Source organism: Dipodomys merriami, unplaced genomic scaffold, assembly GCF_024711535.1.
Source record: "Dipodomys merriami isolate MVZ:Mamm:240054 unplaced genomic scaffold, mDipMer1.0.p SCAF_504, whole genome shotgun sequence".
NCBI lineage: Eukaryota > Metazoa > Chordata > Mammalia > Rodentia > Heteromyidae > Dipodomys > Dipodomys merriami.
Window position 1 is genome coordinate 482,360 of NW_027206074.1, and position 24,254 is coordinate 506,613.

Consider the following 24,254-nt stretch of genomic DNA (forward strand, 5'->3'; position numbering starts at 1 on the left):
GCAGTTTCCACACTATCCTGAAGTAGCAATTCTTCAAAACCTTTCTGCTTCTCCCTCATTTTGACCACCCAGGAGCCTGAGGCCTCTGAAGCAGCTGCACTGGTGGGGAGCTCAGCCTGTGTCGGCATCTGAAGCCCCGTGTAGGAGCGACAGCAGCTCCTGCAGCTATCTACTCTTCATCTTCTCCTGGGACAGCCGACACAGCTGATCCAGAATGAATATCTGTCCTTTATATGCCAGGAGGGACTCCTGGATGATGCAGATATATGCGGACAGCTGGTTGCATTGATGGTAGAGCTCATTTGCAGGACTCTGGAAGTGCACCTCATCAGGCAGGTTGTGGATGAAGCAGATTTTCTTCTCGGACACCCATGTGTTCCACTTCCCATCCTCACACATGCTGTGGTGGCAGTTCATGAGGCGGGGGACCTGTGGCTCCAGCTCTATCTGGCACTGTGCTGTTGAGGGGAGGGGGGAGTGCCTGCAAGAGTCCTGCCGCTCCTGTGGCAGGAATTTCCCCCTGTGGATCTCAGCCTCTGAGATTACTATCAGAGCCATGTCCCACTCAGTTTGAGGGACATCTCCATCCTCTGCCATGGGCATTTCGAGGAGAGTCTATTCCTCAGCTTTGGCTTCTCCAGGGTTCACAGCTTCCCCTTCCCCAGGGAAAGCCAGGAAGCTCAGCTGTGCCTGCAGGCGCTCCTCCTGTGGACTGGTCACTTCCAGGCACTTGAAACTGTCCTGCCACTTTGGGGGCACCACCTAGGCCCCCCAGTTGGTCAGACCCTGCACTTGTTTCAGCTGGTCCAACAGCTGGGTCTGCCTCTGCAGGTGCTACTGCAGGACCTACTACTTGGAGCACAGCTGCTTATTGGAGGCGATGTGCTGCTCACAGGTGACTCTGAGCTCTGGAAGCTGGGCCAGGGACTGCTAGTGCTGCTCCTGGTGCTCCCAAGTCGTTTGGCTCTCTCTCTCTCAGCCACCTCTTTCCCTTCCTCTACCTTTTCCTCTGAGCAGTGCAGCTGTTCCCGCAGATGTTTCTTCACTTGCTGCACTGAGTCCACGATACTGGTGAGCTCCTTTTTCTCACTGCTCACCCTGTGGACAGTGTCCAGCAGCAAGGCCAGCTGTTCCTCCACCTGTGGGTTGCACACACATGCACATCGTGGGGTCTCGCGGTCTCCTGTCGATCCTTGGTTTTCCCCTCCAATCTTCCCAGTTGCTCCCGCTGCTCTGCATTCTGGAGAAGTAGCATCTAGTTTTCCTGGACCTGGATGTGAAGTTGTACCTCCAGGTTTTTCAACCCCATCTGCGTGCAGTAGGCATGGGCCTGCAGGTGCTGCTCCTCCTGAGATGGACTCGTGGAGGGCCATGGCTCTGCCAGCTTCCTTCTCAGTTCCCCCAGCTCATTTGCTAGGTGCAGCACCTACCCCCATTCTCACTCCTTCTCCTCTGTCAGTTGGTTCACCTGTTCAGTCAGCCACCAGGGCTCCTCCTTCTGCATGGACCTCTCAATGCTCAGGTTCTGCGAGAAGGTGTCTGCCTCCAGATTCGCTGCGGTCACCATTCAGCTCAGGTCGTCCTGAAGTCTCTTTAGTACCTCACACCCTTCCAGCACTTTTGGAACTTGCAGATTCTGTTCTTCCTGTTGCTCCTCTATGTCCAGAATGCTTCCTGCTTCTCCTAAAACTTTGTGTTCACTTGCTGTAGGTCATAAAAGCTTTTGATCTCTTTCTTGAGCTGTAGTGTTACATCATTCAGCTGTTCAAACAACATTTCGGTCTCCTTCTGTAAGTAATAACCACAGAAGCAACCATCTCCAGCTCTGCCATGTACTGCTCTGTGGCCTGTAGGCAGCTGGTGAGAGCTTTGTGCTCCATTTCTCTGTCATTGGCTGTGAGCTGCATGTGGGTTGGTGCAAATTGTAAATCACTTTCTGCTGAAACCAACCTCTGTATGGGTGGCTTGTGGATATCTAGCTCTGTTTTTGGTGTTTTTTGTACTTGGACTACCTTCTCCTTCTCTTTCTCTTGTCAATCCTGCAGGTCTGTGTTTTCCTGCTTCAGTGGTTGGATCTTGGCATATAGCACCTGGTTTCTTCATTTGCTGTGGTCCAGGCCAGGCACCACATGTCGGTAGCACCTCTGCATATTCTTGGTGGTATTGGGACCCTTGACACTCTGGACCCTGGTGGCTGTGACTGTGTCCAAAGGCAGGGGAGGCCTGTGGTCGGCATCACCTTTGGCCAGACCGTCCGTTGAATCTCCCTGTCCAGTGGTATTTGTCTTTGGGATCCTTCCCTTTTATGTATTCTTTGTTTTCTTAAATGCTGAAGGTCTGATTGGAGGATTCATCTGCTGGTGTTCTGGCAGTAGTTTGTTGCCCGCAGCTCTCTCATGGAGTCTTGATGTTTGAGACATCTGAGCGCTGGGATGGGAAAGATTGGCTGGCCACATTCCCAGGCTCTGGGAAATCCTCTATTCTCCCACTCTCTGACTAGGTCATTAATTTCCTACTGTACTCCAAATTCGCCTCGAGACTCTTGTTTACCACTCAGTTACCTCTACCTTCCTCAACTGCTGGTAGTGGTGTCAACCAACAGAGGGAATCTTGGTGCTACAGGGCAGCATGGAATGTGGGTGTGGCCACGATTCTTCTATCCCATTGGTCAGAAAGAACCCTGAAAGAATGGGGGTGTGGCTGGTATCCTGTGATACAGGCAGAATGGGGAGAGTCAAGATGACAGCAGCCCCTTTCCCAGGGAACTCTGTCCAATCCAGTTGGAACAAGAGGGTGACCTGCTTTAGCAGGATAGTTGCACAGATTGTTGTGTATGCCTGTCCGTTGCCAGTCCCGGACATAGAACTCAGGACCTACGCACAGTTCGTGAGCTGCTTTTGCTCAAGGCTACCCCTCTACCACTGGAACCACACGGCTCTACTTCTGGTTTTGTTGACACTGAAGTTGGACAGGGGTCTCAAGTACTTTCCAGCCTAGGGTGACTTTGACCATGAATCTCTTTTCACAGCCTTGTAAGTATCATGGAGGACTGCTGAGAGCCCCTGGTGTCTGCTTAATCATTGGTCTTGCTAATGTTCTTAGACAGACTGGTGAGTGCCCTATCTTTGGGTTTAAGTGGTGGGAGCTGGAGCCCACAATTCGAATCCTGGTCCTGCCACCTCCAAATGGCAGAAGATCCTAAAAATCTCATTTCTATCCATATGAATACCAATGGAATGTGATGTATACCATGATTGAATGGGCAATTCTTGAATGATTCTAGGATAAAATTATACACAATTATATTCTAGGACACTGATTGATTTTAATCAATACTTTATGGAGCATTTAAAAATTACATTCATTAAATGGAGAAATAATGAAATACCTAAGAATTGGCATAGAGATGACATTTTTTTCTGCCAGGACTGAGATTGGAACTCATGGTCTGGGTAATCTGTTGCACTGTGTAGCAAGGGGAAGCTTGCTTTCTTGAAGTCAAGAAATTCATGTCTGTTCCTTAGGCCTGAAATTTATCCCCACCCATAGAAAACATCCAATTTGTGTATATTTTAAATATATGATTTATATTTACATACATATATTGACTCCGTATTGCATTTAGTGTAGTTATTAATTTTATTTTTTGTTTTGTTCATGTAGTGACCATTTATTTTATTCACTATTATGGCACATAAAATATTAATTAGATAGGATATAGGTCTGCATATGTATTCCACTTCATACTTGACACACAGGACTTTCAGAGAAAAGGAAAACGTGTCACAATCTTCTTACTCCACGATTCATTTTTTGGGAGTGCTGGCATCTGAACTCATGGCCAACAGGGCGAAATTCATGAATGATTGAGTGTCAGCATGCCATCCTGGGGCAAACAGAGCTGACAGGCATTTCCCAGGACCTGAGACTGAGCCCCAGGGATTGACAAAATAAGAACAGATTGACACGCAGATGGTAGTATGCTTATAAATATATATATTTATAGTGTGCCAGAGATGTCTATCTATTATTCAGTTATATAGACTACAATCCTAACAATTCTTGGGTATTTTTATGCCTCTATATAATTAATGTTATTGTTTTCATCATTAATAAACTTTTAAGTAAATCAGTGTCGTGAAATCAATTTGTCCCTGTAAGAAATAGTAGTCTTTTTAGAAACAGAAACCTTTTTTTTTTTTTTTTGTCGGTCGTGGGGCTTGAACTCTGGTCTTGGGCGCTGTCCCTGCACTCTTCAGCTCAAAGCGAGCCCTCTACCACTTGAGCCACAGCACCACTTCCAGAAATAGTAGTCTGTAGTCTTTTAATGCTTCATATTAAATAAAATCAATCATCCTACTGAAATCATAATGTCTATTTTTATACGAGTATCACTCATGAGCAACTCATTCAACCATGACACTTACAACATTCAATCATTATTCCTATAAATGGCAATGAGTCTCTTAGGATCTTCCACTATCTGGAAGTGACTATCTTCCACTATCTGGAAGTGACATGACTGGAATTCGAGTCTAGGCTTATATTGCCTGCAGGACTATGTCTTCCCCAGTACCCTGCCAGCCTTCAGCAATACAAGGTGAATACCCTTTGGAGCCGTGTCATTCAGACCCCAATGGTCATGCTACAAAATGTTAAAACTTCATCCTACCACTTCTCTGTGCGTTTTCCCTCCCACAAGGCCTGGATGTCTAGGATCCCAGGATCGCCTGTGGTTCCAGTGGCTCCACCCCAGACTAGTATGATGGAAGCTGAGGCAGAGTTGCCTCAAGACCTTGCTTTGCAAAAAAATAAAATAAAAATAAATAAATAAATAAATAAATAATCTCCCTGGCTTGCAATTGGTTCTGTATTTTCTGCCAGGCTTTGGATTTGAACACAGGGTCTGGGTAACTTTGCAGCACTGTGAACAAAGGGGAAGCTTACCATGCTTGAACACAAGAAAATCAGGCTTACTCCCTAGGCTTGAATTCAAGCCCCAGCCCTGGGAAACATACTATGTATATACATTGTAATGATAGGATTTGTACTTACTTATAGATGTTCAGTACATATCCTGTTTGTTGTGGTTATTTATTGTATTTCTGTTTTATTCATTTATTTACCATTTATTCTATTGACTGTGATAACACGCATTCCATTTATTATTTTGATGACATCCTATCACATAGTATCTAGATTTGTGGACATGTTCTCCATCATGTCTGACACCCATAACGCTCAGAGTAAAGGAAAACAGGTGTCACACTCGGCTTCTTACTCCACAATCCAATTGTTGGCAGTGCTGGGATCTGAACTCAGGGCCTAGCAGACCCAATTCATGAATGGGTGTGTCAAAACGGCAACCTCTAGCCTAGGAATTGCCAGGCAGTTCCCAGACCCTGACATCGAACCACAGGGATGGACATAATAGCCATACATGGATAGGCAGGTGATAGTGTACCAATAAATATATATTTGTATAGAGTGCCAGAGACATCTACCTAGGATTCAATGACATCAAGTACGTTCCTACCAACTCTTAGGTAGTTATTATGCACCATTGAAGGAATAGGATTCTTCTCATGCTTAATAAACTATTCAATAAGATCAATGCGTCTAATTTTAGACTAGACCGCTGCATACAGAAAATTCTCAATCATAGTTTGCTAAAATTCCATCAGTATTCCGATGCATAGGAATGAGTCTCTTGCAAAATCCCCCGACTGGTAGGTGTCATGACCAGCATTTGAACTCAGGGCCTACATTGCGGCATGGGCCTATGGCTTCCCTGATAGCCCACTGGCCTTTGCCAATGCAAGGTGAAGTACCCTTTGTAGGCATGTCATTCAGACCCAGGATGGTCACCATGGAAAGGAAAAATTAATTTTAAAAATCCATCCTGTGGCTTTTTTTCTGTGTGTGTGTGTGTGTGTGTGTGTGTGTGTGTGTGTGTGTTTTCCTGCAAGACTTCAAGGCCTAGGATTACAGGATTGGCTATGGGCCCATGGCAGCCTGTCACCCTGAGGTGATTAAAGCTGAGGCAGAGTTACCACAAACTGAGTTCAAATCCCTTCCTTGGCAAATAATAATAATAATAATAATAATAATAATAATAATAATAATAATAATAACAACAACAACAACAACAACAATAAAGCACCCTGGGTCAGAACTCGCACCATTTTTCTACCACAGCTGGGTTACCAACTCAGGTCTGGGTAAATCTATACCACTGTATAGGAAAGGGAAGCTCACCATCCTTGAAGACTACAATATCACGCTAGGTCACAGGGCCTGAATTGAAGCCCCAGTATTGGCAAAAATAATATAACCACCTATTTTACATATAGGATCTCTATTTACATACATGCGTGGAATGCCTCATGCATTCAGTGTAGTTACTCTTTTTATTTTGTGTCTTAATCATGTATGCATTTTGTGTTTTATTGAGCATGATGACAGACATAACTGTGGCAAAATGGATGACAACTTATTCCCATGGATATAGAATTGCCTATATAGCATTCTCCATCCTCCCTGAGAACCTGGACTTTCAAAGGAAAACAGGTGTATCGATGGGCTTCTCACATGAGGGTTCATCTATTGCCACTATTGAGATTTTAACTCAGAGCCTAGCAGGCCCAATTGGCGAAAGGGTCTAGGTGAGGATACCAGCCTGTGAGCAACTAAGGAGCTAGACTTTTCCCAGGACCTGACATCAAACCCCAAGGAGGGCCAGGATAGTACTAAATTCATAATTTAAACATGGGATCTATACTGACATATATGTGCAGACAGCATTTTGCATTCGGTGCAATTCTCCTTATTTTGTGTCTAATTCATGGAGGTATTGTGTATTTTACTGAGTATGGTGACAGCTATAACTGTGCTGACATGGATCACAACCTGTTCTCATGTTGCCTATGCATTCATTCTCCAGCCTAGTTGAGACCCAAGACTTTCACAGGAGAGGAAAACAGGTGCAACGACTGGCTTCTGACATCAGGATGAACCTTTTGTCAGTGCTGGGATTTGAACTGAGGTGTGGATAACTCTGTTGCACTGTGGGGGAAGGGGAGGCTCACCATCCTTGAAGACTAGAATGTCAGGCCTGGTCCGGGGCCTCTTTTGAAACCCAAGCACTGGACAAAATAAGAAGCCCAGCTCTTTTAAACATAGGATCTCTATTTACATACAGGTGTGGTATGCATTTTGCATTCAGTTTCGTTATTCTTTTTATTTTGTGTCTTTTTCAAGGATGTGTTGTATATTTTATTGAGCATAGAATGATATATAAAACTGTGCTGACATAGATGACAAATAATTCCCATGGGTGTAGAGTTGCCCGTGCTTTCTTTTTTTTTGTATTTTTTTTAATTTAATTTTATTTTATTTGTGAACATACTGTACAGAGGGGTTACAATTGCATGGGCAGGATAATGCGTACATTTCTTGCCAAGCACTGCAGCCTCCTCTTTTGTTTACCCTTCACATCACTTCCCAGCCTCACCCCTCACCCCCAATCCCAATCCTTCTCCTTCCCCCCTTCCCCCCCCCCCCGCACTGACGTTGTAACGTTGTAAAGCTCATTTTGGACATGACAACTTGTATTTCTCATTGTTGCAACAGGTCCACCTGTATCCTTAAACAACTGGTTTTTCCCCATCTCCTCAACAAGTTATACTGACATCAAATATAGTGAAAGCAGGGGTTATACTATGGGGGAGGGACATAAAAGCAACAAAGAGATAATCTTATAGATGCATTAATAACACATGCATGAAAGAAAAAAAACATTAAAATACATATCTAAGGCGTCATTTTCCTGACATCACATTATCTGACCTTTTCTGCTTGACTCATACATATACTAGATATTGAAAATAAGGGAATCCATGGGACATATGTTTCGTTGGGCCTGGCTTACTTCACTTAATATAATTTTTTCCAAGTTTTTCCATTTCCTAACAAATGGAGCAATGTCATTATTTCTGATGGAGGCATAGAATTCCATTGTGTATATATACCACATTTTCTTGATCCATTCATCTACTGAGGGGCATCTGGGTTGGTTCCATATCTCAGCTATGGTAAATAATGCTGCAACAAACATAGTTGTGCTGGTAGCTTTAGTGTGGTCTTGTTTGTAAACATTTGGGTAAATGCCCAAAAGTGGGATTGCTGGGTCATAGGGGAGATCTATGTGAAGTCTTTTGAGGAACCTCCATACTGCTTTCCAAAGTGGTTGAACAAGTTTACATTCCCACCAACAATGAAGTAAGGTTCCTTTCTGTTCACATCCCCTCCAGCATCTGTTGTTGTTAGAGTTCTTGATTTTTGCTGTTCTAACTGGAGTGAGGTGATATCTCAATGTTGTTTTGATTTGCATTTCTTTTATGGCTAGGGATGTTGAACATTTCTTCATGTGTCTATTGGCCATCCTTCTTTCTTCTTCAGAGAAGTTTCAATTTAAGTCTTCCGCCCACTTATTTATTGGGCAGTTGTTTCTTTGCGGATTTGTTGTTGGGGGGTTTAATTTTTTGAGTTCCAAATATATTTGAGATATGAGATCCTTGTCCGTTGTATGGCTAGTAAAGATCTTCTCCCAATCCGTAGGCTTTCTATTGATCTTGCTAGCTATGTCATTTGCTCTGCAGAAGCTCTGCAACCTTATGCAATTCCATTTGTCCAACTTTTCTTTGATTTGTTGTGTTTCCGGGTCTCTATTCAGAAAATTTCGGCCTCAGCCAAAGAGACCTAGGGATTCTCCTATTCCATCCTGTAATGTTTTCAGAGTGTCTGCTTTGAGTTCAAGGTCTTTGATCCATTTGGAGTTGATTCTAGTGCAGGGTGATATATAAGGATGTAGCTTTAGTTTTCTACATGTAGTTAACCAATTTTGCCAGCACCATTTACTGAAGAGGCTGTCTTTCTTCCATTCTATTGTTTTAGCTTCCTTATCGAAGATTAGATGGCTATAGGTCTGTAGGTTCATTTCTGGGTTTTCAATTCTTTTCCATTGGTCCTGAGGTCTGTTCTTATGCAAATACCCAGCTGTTTTGATTACTATGGCTTTATAGTAGAGTTTGAAATTTGGTATTGATATTCCTCCAGCAGTGTTCTTTCCGTTGAGGAGCGTTTTTGCTATTCGCGGTCTTTTATTGTTCCATATGAATTTTTGGATTGCCTCTTCTATTTCCTTGAAGAATGAGGGTGGAATTTTGATAGGTATTGCATTGAATTTGTAGATAGCCTGGGGAAGTATTGCCATTTTCACGATGTTAATCTTGCAAATCCAGGAGCATGGGAGATTTTGCCATTTTTTAAGTTCTGTGTTGATTTCCTTTTTCAAGATTTTAAAGTTTTCATCATAGAGGTCCTTCACTTCTTTGGTTAAGTTAATTCCTAGGTATTTTATTTTTTGTGGGGCTATTACAAATGGAGTTGCTTTCCTAATTTCAGCCACACTTTTCTCATTGTTGGCATACAGGAAAGCCATTGATTTTGGAGGGTTAATTTTATAACCTGCTACTTTACCAAAGTTTTGAATCAGCTTGAGTAATTTGGGAGTGGAGTCTATGAGATTCTTTAAATACAAGATCATGTCATCTGCAAAGAGGGAGAGTTTTATTTCTTCTTTCCCTATTTGGATGCCCTTTATTTCTGCATCTTGTCTTATTGCTGTAGCTAAGCATTCTAATAGTAGATTGAAGGGAAGTGGACAGAGTGGGCATCCTTGCCTTGTTCCTGAGTTAAGAGGAAATGGCTTTAGTTATTCACCATTGAGTAAAATGCTGGCTGTAGGTTTGTCATATACAGCCTTTATTGTATTGAGGAATGATCCATGGATTCCTAATTTTTCCAAAACCTTCATCATGAAGGGGTGTTGGATCTTGTCGAATGCTTTTTCTGCATCTATTGAGATAACCATGTGGTTCTTATTCATTCTTCTGTTGATGTGATGAATAATATTAATTGATTTGCGTATATTGAACCAGCTTTGCATCCCTGAAATGAATCCTGTTTGATCATGGTGTATGATTTTTTGGATGAATTGTTGAAGTCGATTGGCCAAAATTTTGTTGAGAAGTTTTGCATCAATATTCATCAAAGAAATGGGTCTAGAGTTCTCTTTCTTTGATGAGTCCCTGCCTGATTTTGGGATGAGGGTTATGATGGCTTCATAGAATGTGTTCGGTAGTGAGCTTTCTCTTTCAATTTCATTGAATTGTTGGAGGAGAATTGGTGTGAGCTCTGCTTTGAAGGCCTTGTAAAATTCCGCTGTAAAGCCATCTGGTCCTGGACTTTTCTTAGCTGGGAGGTCTCTTATTGCTTTTTCTATTTCAATGCTTGATATGGGCCTATTAAGCTGGTTTAACTCGTCTTGGTTTAGTTTTGGCATGTCAATATTTGCTAGGAAAAGGTCCATTTCTGTGAAGTTCTCAAACTTATTAGCATAAAGTTTTGAGAAGTATTCCCTTATAATATTCTGAATCTTGGTTGTTTCCGTGGTGATGTTTCCATTCTCATCTCTGAGTTTATTAACTTGGGTGTGTTCTCTTCTTTTTCTGATAAGATTTGCTAAAGGTCTGTCAATTTTGTTAAGTTTTTCGAAGAATCAACTCTTTGTTTTGTTGATTCTTTCTATAGTTTTTTTGGATTCTAATTCATTTAATTCTGATTTAATTTTGATTATTTCTTTCCATCTACTGGATTGAGGTTTATCTTGATGCTCTTTTTCAAGGAGGTTTAGATGTGTCATTAAATTGTTAGTTTCAGATCCCTCCAATTTGTTGATGTAGGAGCTCAGAGCTATAAACTTGTCTCTGAGTAATGCCTTTGCTGTGTCCCAGAGGAGCTGGTAATTTGTGTGTTCATTTTTGTTGAATAGCATGAACATTTGAATTTCCTTTCTAATCTCTTCCATGACCCACTCATGATTCAGCACTGTGTTGTTAAGCCGCCATGTGATGCCGGACATTCTTTGGTGGCTTTTGGTGTTGAGTTCTAATTTTATTCCCTTGTGGTCAGAGATAATGCAAGTATAACTTCAATGTTTCTGAATTTAGACAAGTTTGCTTTGTGGCCTAAAATGTGGTCTATTTTAGAAAACGTTCCATGTGCTGCTGAGAAAAACGGCTATTCTGATGCTGCTGGGTGAAATGTTCGATAGATATCTGTTAAGTCTATTTGATCTATGCAGCTGTTTAGGTCTGCGGTTTCTCTGTTGAGTTTTTGCCGAGTTGATCTATCTAGTGTGGAGAGTGGTGTGTTAAAATCCCCAACAATTAATGTCTTTGGATCTATATGGGATTTGAAGGAAAGTAGTGTTTGTTTGATAAATTTGGGTGCTCCATTGTTTGGCGAATAGATATTTAGAATTGTAATATCCTCCTGAAGGAGAGATCCTTTAATTAATGTGTAGCGACCTTCTTTATCTCTTCTCACGAATTTTAATTTGAAGTCTATTTTATCTGATATTAGGATTGCAACTTCCGCCTGTTTATGGGGGCCGTTTGCTTGGTAGATTTTGTTCCAGCCTTTAACTTTGAAAATGTGTTTGTTTTTATGCCCGTGCTTTCTTGATTCTTGCTGAGACCCAGCACTTACACAGTACAGGAAAACAGGTTCAAGGTTTGGCTTCTCACGTCAGGATAAACCTTTTGGTAGTGCTGGGATTTGAACTTGGGTCTAGGAATACCAAAAGCCAAATGGGTCCATATGAGCCCAACAACTTGTGAGCCACTAAGGATCTAGGCCATACACAGGACCTGAGATCGAGCTACAGGGTGGGGATGGGGCACAATATTCATCCATTCCTAAGCTAAAGCTAGTATGCTAATTACCTATTTGGATACAGTAGGAGATGTAGACATCTGTGTTCGAATCCTATCTACCATTTGAGTACTGATTCTTGGATCTTTCCCAATGCCTCCAATTCCTGAATGTGATTCCTATTGTCACACTTCATGAACTCTTAATTAAAACTAATTGTTGTACCATACATCTTGTCTATCATTTTCTATGAGAATCATGCATGAACTAAACTCTTCCCTAGGCCTGAATTCAAGCACCTCATAACATTTATAGACATGTTAAATATATGATTTATACTTAAATCAATATATTCAGTCTATAACATATTTTTTGAGTGATACATTATATTTTATCATTTATTTATTTAGCATTAATTTTATGGACCGTGAGTGCACCTATAACATTTATTACATTTATTCCCATCTATCCCATAGCATGTAGCTTTGCAGACATATTTTGAACTTGTACAGAAAAGGAAAACAGGTGTCAACCTTGAAATCTTATACTAGGAAGAAATTTTTGGCAATGATGGGACCTGATGTGAAGAAGGCCTGAGAGGCCCAATTCATGAATAGGTGAGTGTCAGCACCGCAGCCTCTAGCCCATTCAGCTGCGAAGTGGATCTCAGGACCTGGGATGAAGCCCCAGGTTTGGCCAAAACAGCAGTAACTTTCTATGACCATGTTGATTTATAAATAAATAAAATTGTATATTTATTTTGGTGTCTAGTCATGGGGCCTGAACTCTGGGCCTGGGCGCTGTCCCTCAGCTCAAGGCTAGCACTCTATCACTTGAGCCACAGTGTCACTTCTGGCTTTTTTCGTTTTGCTTATGTGGTGCTGAAGAATCGAACCCAGGGCCTCAGGTATGCAAGGTAAGAGATCTACAACTGAGCCACTTTTCCAGCCCAAATATAAATTTAGATATTTAGGTACTGCCATAGATGTCTGTCTACTATTATTCAATGACATATATTACCTTCATACCAATTCTCATGTATTTAGTGAGAACTCCATTTAATCAATAGTATTCTTTTGATGCATAATAAACTATGAAATAAAGTCAATCCCTGTCCAGTGATTATTGGGTCTAATTTTATGCAAGACTGATTGACGGACTACTCATCCAACCATGACATTGATCACATTCCTCTGGTGTTCCTATGGACAAGGCCTAGTTTTTTAGGCTATTCAGCCCCCTGTAAGTGGCATGACTGGGATTCGAACTCAGGGCCTAGTGTCCACGTTGGCCTATGGCTTCGCTGATAGAACCAGCCTTCAGAAATGCCAGATTACTACAGGTTGCAGCCATGTCATTACCATCCAGTATGGTCAACATGCAAGGAAGGAAATCAGAAACTGCTGACCATCCGCGGTTTGTGGCTTTTTTTTCGGTGCTGTTTTCATTTTCTTTTCCTGTGAGCCCCTGAGGCCTAGAACCACAGGATGGGCTCTGGGTCCAGAAGCTGTACCATCCCAGGCCAAGTTTATAGAAAATGAGGAGGAGTTGCCACAACCTGAGTTCAAACCCAGTGCTTGGCAAAAAATAATAAATAAATAAATAAATTAATTAATTAACAACACTATTGAAGCTCCCTATCTTGGATTTCACGCCATTTTGTTATCTGACAGGCGAGGGCTGTCACCTTGGGATCTGGGAAACTCTGATGCACTTGGGGGAGGGGGAGGAAAGGGAAGCTCTCCTCCCTTGAAGACAAGCAATTCAGGCCTGTTCCCTAGGCCTGAACTCAAGCCCCAGCCCTGGAGAACATAACATTTATAGGCATTTTCATTTTATCATTTATACTTACATCCATACATTCAGTCTATATCTTGTTTGTTGGAATGATTCATTATATTTTATTATATATTTATTTGTTTACCATTTATTTTATGGACTATGAGTGCACCTCTAACGTTTATTATATTCATTCAAATCTATTCCATAGCATGTAGCTTTGCAGACATATTATAAATATCATACCTGACACCAAGCACTTGCACAGAAAAGGAAAACAGGTATCACACTTGCAATCTTACTCCAGGAAGACATTTTTAGCAATGCTGGGACCTGAACTGAGGCCCTAAAGGCCCAATTATGAATGGGTGAGTGTCAGCACGGCAGCATCTAGCACATTCAGGTGCCAGGTGGATCCCAGGACCTAGGATGGAGACACAGGTTTGGCCAAAATAGCAATACCTTTCTATGCAGAGGGTGGTATACAAATAAATATATATTTAGATATTTAGATACTGCCAGTGATGTCTATCTAGTATTCAATGGCATATACTACCTTCCTAGTGATTCTCAAGTATTTAGTGAGGACTCCATTTAATCAATAGTATTCTTTTAGGGGATGGGAAGGTTGCTCATTGGGAGAGTGCTTATCTTGCATGCATGAGTCCCGGATTCGATTCCTCAGCAACACATGATCAGAAAAAGCCAGGAATGGCACTGTGTCTCACATGGTACCGCGCTAAACCAGAGGTGAAAAGCTGAGGGACAACGCCCAGGCCCAGAGTTCAGTCCCCACTACTGACATAACACACACACACACACACACACACACACACACACACACACACAAACACACACACACACAAACACACACACAAACAATGTATTCTTTTAATGCATAATAAACTATAAATTAAAATCAATCCACATCTTGTGAATACTGGATTTAATTTTTGCTAGACGAATTGACCAACTAATCATCCAACCATGACATAAATCACATTCCTCTGGTGTTCCTATGGACAGGCAATAGTTTCTTAAGCTCTCCAGCCCTTTGTAAGTGGCATGACTGGGATTCAAACTCAGGGCCTAGGTGTGCAGATTGGCCTGTGGCTTCACTGACAGCCTGCTGAAAGCAATGCCAGGTGACCTACAGGTTGCAGTTGTGTCATTTGGACCCGGGATGGTCACCATGTATGGAAGGAAAACCGAGAAACCTCTAACTGTTCACAATTCCTGGCTATTTTTCCTTGCCATTTTGTTTTCTTTTTCGTGTCAGCCCCTGAGGCCTAGGATCGCACGATGGGCTATGGATCCAAAGGCTGCACCAACCCAGCCTAGGGTGATGGAAGCTGAGGCAGAATTGCCATGAACTAAGTTAAAGTCCTGTGCTTGGCAAAACAAACAAACAAACAAACAAATAAAATATATAGAAAATAAACTAAAATGAATTTTAAAAATGTAAAAATACTAGTGGTGCTCCCTGGGTTGGATTTCATGCTCGTTTTTTTCTGCCCGGCCTGGGAGTTGCACTTGGAGTCTGGGAAACTCTCATGCACTCTGGGGGATGGGGAAATTCACCCTCTTTGAATACAAGCAATTCAGGCTTGTTCCCTAGGCCTTAATTCAATCCCCAGCCCTGTTAATTAATATTCATCAACATTTGAAATGATTAATATCTACATACTTATGTTTAGTGCATATTGCTTTGAGTGTATTTATTTTTTGTGTTATTAATTCATTATATTTATTGATTATTATTACACTTATAACAGGTATTAAATTCATTACATCTTATGAAAATTATACACATTTACATATGTATTATATATCTTACTTCAGACCCAGGTCATTCACAGAAATTTTATAGTAGATGATCCCATGCTAAGAAAAACAGAAAGAATACACCAACCAAAGTCTAATTTACCCCAGTGGCTCACATCTTTAATAATAGCTACTCAGGAGGCTGAGAACTGGAAGATTAACTTTCAAAGCCAATGAAGGCAGAAAAGCCTGAGAGACATCATCTCCAATTAACTGGCAAAAAACCAGGCTACAGGTATAGCTGAAGTGGTAGAAAATCAGCTATGAACAACGAAGCCAAGAAAGAACAAGCTGAGTTCAAATGTGAGGAGAGGGGGTACGGGGATAAAAGGGAGAGAAATCCTCCAAAAACAGAGTACAAAACAATACACAAATCCTACCTAATTTATGGTACCAACCAAACTGAAAAGAAAAATGAAGCTTTTTCATTTGTATAACTTTACATGAGCACATATGCTCTTAAGTACACTTCAAAGCTATGTTTAATAATATATATATATATAGATAGATAGATCGATAGATAGATAATGCATATATATATTTAAATAAACTAAGAAACCAGCCAATGAATAAATACTTCTGAATTAGTGCTTTAACCATGGCATTATAAATTATTTATACTAAAAGTGTTTTCCAAGTTTCTTTTCTCAGAATCAATCTTTAAGTAGTTTTTTCATATGCCTGGCACCGGTGGCTCATGCCTATAATCCTAGCTACTCAGGAGGCTGTGCTCTGAGGTTGGCGGTTCAAAGTCAGCCCAGGCAGAAAAGTCCTTGAGACTCTTATCGGCAATAAACCACCAGAAAACCGAAGTGGCATTGTGACTCAAGCAGTAGATCACTTGCCTTGATCTGAAGAGCACAGAAATAACCCCTGAGATCAAGCCCCAGGACCAAAAAAAAAAAAAAAGTTTTGTTCATGCAGATCATAAAATTCTAACATGCTGAGCTTTAGGAAACTTTTCTGCCAGGGTCTTATAAGTACTCCACTACTGAGATACCATCACAGTTCCATTGCTTTTGTTTTTCATTTTACGATCCAGTTTATTCCCAAAATGCTTAGAATTACCTACTGTCCTCACAGAAGTGAGGTTTTATTCAGAAACCCTACCTTTTGTGCTATGAGGACTCCCCTAGTGTATTTCGTGGTACGCACTGAGGAAAACTCATATGACACAAATGCAGACAGTTTATAATTGTAGAAATAACTCTAAATAGAAATAAACTCAACTGTCCCGACCTTCTAGGGAGAAATGATGTCCTTATTTTCATTCTCACTGTTCAGGGCAGATGGTCAAAATAGAAATACCAATGTGCTATGCTGAAATGTAAAAGTTTAGACCCCTTTTTTGAAAAACTCTCATGTTATAAAATCAATATGTATCAAATAAATGTGAAGTGAACTTAAAAAAATATTAAAAATGCTAAAGAAGCTCCCTGGCTTGGAATGTGTGCCATTTTTTTGTCTGCAAGTCCTGGAATTTGAACCCGGGGTCTGGGTAACTCTGTTGTACTCTGGGGGAAGGGGAAGCTCGCCCTGCTTGAAGACCAGTAAGTCATTCCTGTTCCCTAGGCCTGAATTCAAGCCCCAGACCTGGAAAACGTACTCCTTATATACATTTTAAAGATAGGATTGAACTTCCATACACATGTTCAGTCTATATTATGTTTGGTGTGGTTATTCATTGTATTTTTATTTTTTCATTTATTTACCGTTTATTTTATTGACTGTGATGACTCCTATGTATTACATTGTTTACATCCTATCACATACCATATAGATTTGTAGATGTGTTCTCCATCATGCCTGACACCCAGGACTCTCCCAGAAAAGGAAAACAGGTGTCGCACTTGGCTTCTTACTCCAAGATTAAATTTTTGGCAGTGCTAGGATCTGAACTCAGTGCCTAGCAGGTCCAATTCATGAATGGGTGAGAGTGAGCACAACAGACTATAGCCAATGAAGCTGTGAGGTGGTTCCTAGGTGCTGAGATTGTGACCCAGGATTGGCCAAAACAGCCATACAAGGATAAGCAGACAGTAGTATACAAATTAATATATATTGGTAAAAAGCACCATAGCCGCCTATCTATGATGCAATGACATATACTACATTCCTACTAACTCTTGGGTATTTATTATACCACAATTAAAGGAATACTATTCTTTTCATGCTTAATAAAACATGAAATTAAGATCAATCAGTGTCCTAGGATTATTGCATTCAATTTTAGGCTCAACCAATGCACAAACTTCTCTTTCATTTGATATTCCTATGCATTGAAATGAGTGTCTTGTGATCTCCTGTCATTGGTAGTTGTCAGGACCTGGATTTGAACCCAGGGCCTATGTTGACAGGTTGGCTTATGGCTTCCCTGCTAGCCCGCCAGCCTTTAGCAATGGCAGGTCAGGTGTACTTTGCACCCGTGGCATTCAGACCCAGGATTGTCACTGTGCAAAGATTTAAAAAAAATTAAACCCCCATCTCTCTCTAGCTTGCCACTTTTTGTACTATCCCACATGTTTTTTCTTTCCCCAAGCCCTCTGGGCCTAGGATTCCAGGATTGGGTATGGGTCCTGAGGCTGCACCCAGCCTAGAATGATCGAAGCTGAGGCAGAGTTGACACGACATGAGTTCAAGCACTAAAAAAGGCATAAAAAAGAAAAAAAAGAAAAAAATATTTAACTAAATTAAAAAAATAGAGTTCTCTAGTTTGGAATTTCTGCCAGTTTTCTTTCCTAGCCTGGGATTTGAACTCAGGGAATTGTAGCAATGTGAGCGAAAGTGCAGATTTGCTACTACTTGAGTTCAAATCCCATGCCAAGTCAAAATTAAAAAATTAAGTCACTGAGCTTGGTAGGGGGATTAGTAGTGGAGATGGGAGGTAAGGGATGGTAGGGGAAAACAAAGGTGGAGGTAACAATGTTCAATATGAAATATACTCATGAGCTTGCTCAAGTAACTGTGACCATTCTGTACAACATTTTTACAATAAAAAAACATATAAAAAAGAAACAATGTAGTATTCTGAGAAGCACTTTGGGGTTAAGGGAAGGATGTCTGAATAGATGTACAAAATTCTACACTGCTTTTTATTTAATGTTCAGTATGGAACTGAATAAACATAACTGCTTCTATTAAAAGATTAAGTCACTGTCTTGGAACTGGGGTCAGTATTTATACCATTGGTGGGATTTTATCTCACCATCCAGGTAATTCTTTTGTACCATGGGTGAAGGAAAAATTTACTGTCCTTGAGGAAAAAAAATTCAGGCTAGAGTTCCCATGGCCTGAATGAAGGCCCTGCAATGGAAAAGATATTTCTATACATGTGTAATATATGATATATCCTTACATATGCATGTTTATTACATGTTATAATTTTCATTATTGATTTTGTATTTATTTTATTTTTATTTGATTCATTCTTATATTATTTATTTTATTTAGTATTATCATTCCTATTTACATTTTGCACATCTATTATAAAATTATACACAATAATTTAGGACATTGACTCATTTATCATTAAAACTTTTTGTGTTGAAATATGATATATAATTAAATGGAGATATTTGTCACAGTCTTCTCACGTTTAGAGTTTCTCCCAAGAATGAGCTTTGTCTTATTTATCTTTGGACACCTTCCTATAGGGATGACTTTACATGATTTATACTGAGAAGCCTTTTCTTGAGGACAGGCAAGTTGTGGGATAAAATTGTAAGGGGGAGGCTAGATTTGTGGCTTAGTGGTAAAAAGCTAACTCAGCATGCATGAATACCAGGGTTTGAATCCTCAGTGCCACATACTCAGAAAAAGCTAGACGCAGTGGAGTGGCTCAAATGTTAGAGGGCTAGCCTTGAGAAAAACAATCCCCAAGAGTGTCAAAAACAATAGGCCAGACGCCAGTCGCTCACACCTGGAAAACTACCTTCTCATGTGGCTGAGATTTGAAGACCACAGTTTAAAGAGAGGCTAGGCAAGAAAAGCCTGTTAGACTCTTATCTCCAATGAACCACTAAAAAATTCCATGTGGAGCTGTGGCTCAAGGGGTAGAGAGTTAGCCTTGACTGAATTGCTCAGGGACAGTGCCTAGGGTAGATACAAGACACACAACTGGAAAAAAATTGAGGGTTAATCAAAGTACTTTTCCTATTTGATAATTATGAGAACATTCTCTGGAAAATCGACGCTGATATACACCAGAAAATGGAATCAGGGAGTTCCGGGAAGATGGCGGAGGAGAAGCTGGAATCTGAACAAGCTCTCGCATAGAAAGTAGTTTTAGAATTCCAGTGAACAGTCCTAAGCCAGAGAATCACACCAAGTGTGCCATCACAGGACAGAGAGTTAGACAAGAGAGGGGAAGCCAAGGAAACGCATCAGCTGCCGCTCAGGTGGGGTCGCGGCGGCGACCACCGCCGCGGAGTCAAACCTGAGACACAGAGAGTCGGGGACGAAGGAGCCAGACGCAGCGGACAACTGGATTCTACTCAACACCAACAAGAACCGACAAGGAGCGAACATCTTCATCCTGCTGTTTGCAGACCAGAGACAACCCAGGATCCAAGACTCGGCGTGAGTACAAGCCCGACATCCTCACTCCTCAGGGAGCAGAGGAGGGAAGGCCACCCCTCCCCCCCAGCACGGTGATCTCCATCTTGGATACCGACAAAGCTCGGAGGAGCTGCTAGCTCCAGCTCAGGCCTTGGAATAAAATGAGTCATTTAGCAGGTCACAAGAACTTAACGGCGAAGTGACCTGCCAGACTCAGCTCCATCCAGGGAAAAGTCACCCAGCTCAGGCGCCAGCCATCGGAGTGCCTTGCCTCACTGGGTAACCAGAGCCAGAGGCTGCCCCTCCCTCTAGCAGCCACCACAATCAATTGAAAAACAGAAACCCTGAGAATGGCTCCAGGCTGGGCACTGTGAGCTTTATCACAAAATAGCCCAGAACCTAGCCTCATCACCACATCCCCCTCTTTTGTGACTCTCAAAGCAGACCACCCTCCCAGAAAACTAACCTGGGAGGCGGATCTCAAAATCTTGGGTAAAGCAGAGCATTTTTCTGCCTCTTCCAACCAACCGACTTAAGAAACCAATCAAGCCACAGGACCTCAAGCTGACCAGAGACTCCAACAAGAGACTAGTTGCAGACAAAAGGGAGATACAGGATTCTTCCCACTCCTCCCCCCCAAAAAAAAAAAAATCAAAAGACTTTTTTTTCTTTTTTTTCTTTTTTTTTTCTTCTTCTTCTTCTTCTTTTCTTTTTTTTGCTTGTTTTTTGTTTTTTGTTACCATATATATATATATATATATATATATATATAAATAAATATATATACATTTTTCCCTTCTAAAACTTTTATTAATCTTTAATTTTTGCCTCTTCTGAAAAAATAATTGTTTTCCAGTAACTTTTTTTTTTCTCATCTTATAATTTTTATTTTAGGAATACGTGAATGAGAGTTTTCCTTTCTTTTCTTGTCTTCTTTCTCTTTTTCTTTCTTTCTTAATTATATTTTTGTTTTTTATATAGCTCTACTGAACTTCTGATCTTTTCCTCTCCCTTTCCCATCCTTAAAGATTTTCACATCTCCTCTATGTCCCTCTCCTTCTCTGAACATATTCACATTCCTCTCTAAATAGACGGTCTTTTAACCTCTATAATAACATTAATTTTTATGTTTCTATTCTTTTTCTGGTCTCTCTTTATTCCCCTTTCTGTCTCTTCTTTTTCTCTCTCCTTAAAGCTGTCAAGGAGAAAAGGTTAATCACCTATAAAGGTAAACCAATTAGAATTACCTCAGATTTCTCAGCAGAGACAATCAAAGCAAGAAGAGCCTGGAATGATGTATGCCATGCCCTAAAAACAAACTACTATCAACCAAGAATACTGTACCCAGCTAAACTCTCCTTCATAACTGAAGGCCAAATAAAAACCTTCCATAGCAAAGAAAAATTGAAACAATACATCTCCACCAAACCAGCCCTACAAAAGATTCTTAAAGATGTCCTACACATAGAAAACCAACAAGAACGCAACAAAGGCCAAGAAACTGCACCCAAACTGAGAATCCAAGAACCTTAGGAAGAACCCAGCTTTCACAGCACCCAAGAAGGTGGATAACATGGCAGGAACTCCCAAATACCTCTCAGTCCTATCTTTTAACGTTAACGGACTGAACTCTCCAATTAAGCGACATAGACTGTCTAAGTGGATTAAAAAACAAGACCCTTCTATCTGCTGCCTGCAGGAGTCACATCTTGCCCGTAAAAACAAACATATTTTCAAGGTTAAAGGCTGGAACAAAATCTACCAAGCAAATGGCCCTCATAAACAGGGGGGAGTTGCAATCCTAATATCAGATAAAATAGACTTCAAGTTAAAATTCGTGAGAAGAGATAAAGAAGGTCACTACATACTAATTAAAGGATCTCTCCTTCAGGAGGATATTACAATTCTCAATATCTATTCGCCAAACAATGGAGCATCCAAATTTATAAAAGAAACACTGCTTTCCCTCAAATCCCATATAGATCCAAAGACATTAATTGTTGGGGATTTTAACACACCACTCTCCCCACTAGATAGATCAACTCGGCAAAAACTCAACAGAGAAACCGCAGATCTAAACAGCTGCATAGATCAACTAGACTTAACAAACATTTACCGAACATTTCACCCAGCAGAATCAGAATACACGTTCTTCTCAGCAGCACATGGAACGTTTTCTAAAATAGATCACATTTTAGGCCACAAAGCAAACTTGTCTAATTTCAGAAACATTGAAGTTATACCTTGCATTCTCTCTGACCACCATAAAGGAATAAAATTAGAACTCAACACCAAAAGCCACCAAAGAAAGTCCGGTATCACATGGAGGCTGAACAACACACTGCTGAATCATGAGTGGGTCATGGAAGAGATTAGAAAGAAAATTCAAATGTTCATGCTATTCAACAAAAATGAACACACAAATTACCAGCTCCTCTGGGACACAGCAAAGGCAGTACTCAGAGGCAAGTTTATAGCTCTGAGCTCCTACATCAACAAATTGGAGAGATCTGAAAGTAGCAATTTAATGACACATCAAAACCTCCTTGAAAAAGAGCAGCAAGAGAAACCCCAATCCAGTAGATGGAAAGAAATAATCAAAGTTAAATCAGAATTAAATGAATTAGAATCCAAAAAAACTATAGAAAAATCAACAAAACAAAGAGTTGGTTCTTTGAAAAACTTAACAAAATTGACAGACCCTTAACAAACCTTATCAGAAAAAGGAGAGAACACACCCAAATTAATAAACTCAGAGATGAGAATGGAAACATCACCACGGAAACAACCAAGATTCAGAACATTATGAGGGAATACTTCTCAAAACTTTATGCTAATAAGTTTGAGAACTTGACAGAAATGGACCTTTTCCTAGCAAATATTGACATGCCAAAACTAAACCAAGATGAGTTAAACCAGCTTAACAGGCCCATATCAAGCATTGAAATAGAAACAGCAATAAGAGACCTCCCAGCTAAGAAAAGTCCAGGACCAGATGGTTTTACAGCGGAATTTTACACGGCCTTCAAAGCAGAGCTCACACCAATACTCCTCCAACTCTTCAATGAAATTGAAAGAGAAAGCTCACTACCGAACACATTCTATGAAGCCATCATAACCCTCATGCCAAAACCAGGCAGGGTTTTGGGATGAAAGAGAACTATAGACCCATTTCTTTGATGAACATTGATGCAAAATTTCTCAACAAAATTTTGGCCAATCGACTTCAACAATTCATCCAAAAAATCATACACCATGATCAAACAGGATTCATTTCAGGGATGCAAAGCTGGTTCAATATACGCAAATCAATTAATATTATTCATCACATCAACAGGAGCAAGAATAAGAACCACATGGTTATCTTAATAGATGCAGAAAAAGCATTTGACAAGATCCAACACCCCTTTATGATGAAGGTTCTGGAAAAATTAGGAATCCATGGAACATTCCTCAACAGAATAAAGTCTGTATATGACAAACCTACAGCCAGCATTATACTCAATGGTGAAAAACTAAAGCCATTTCCTCTTAACTCAGGAACAAGACAAGGATGCCCACTCTCTCCACTTCTCTTCAATCTAGTAATAGAATGCCTAGCTACAGCAATAAGACAAGATGCAGACATAAAGGGGATCCAAATAGGGAAAGAAGAAATAAAACTCTCCCTTTTTGCACATGACATGATCTTGTATTTAAAGGATCCCATAGACTCCACTCCCAAATTACTCAAGCTGATTCAAAACTTTGGCAAAGTAGCAGGTTATAAAATTAACCCCCAAAAATCAATGGCTTTTCTATATGCCAAGAATGAGAAAAGTATGGCTAAAATTAGCAAAGCAACTCCATTTGTAATAGCCCCACAAAAAATAAAATACCTAGGAATTAACTTAACCAAAGAAGTGAAGGACCTCTATGATGAAAACTTTAAAATCTTGAAAAAAGAAATCAACACAGAACTTAAAAAGTGGCAAAACCTCCCATGCTCCTGGATTGGCAAGATTAACATCGTGAAAATTGCAATCCTCCCCAAGGCTATCTACAAATTCAACGCGATACCTATCAAAATTCCACCCTCATTCTTCAAGGAAATAGAGGAGGCAATCCAAAAATTCATATGGAACAATAAAAGACCCCGAATAGCAAAAACGCTCCTCAACGGAAAGAACACTGCTGGAGGAATATCAATACCAAATTTCAAACTCTACTATAAAGCCATAGTAATCAAAACAGCTTGGTATTGGCATAAGAACAGACCTCAGGACCAATGGAATAGAAATGAAAACCCAGAAATGAACCTACAGACCTATAGCCAT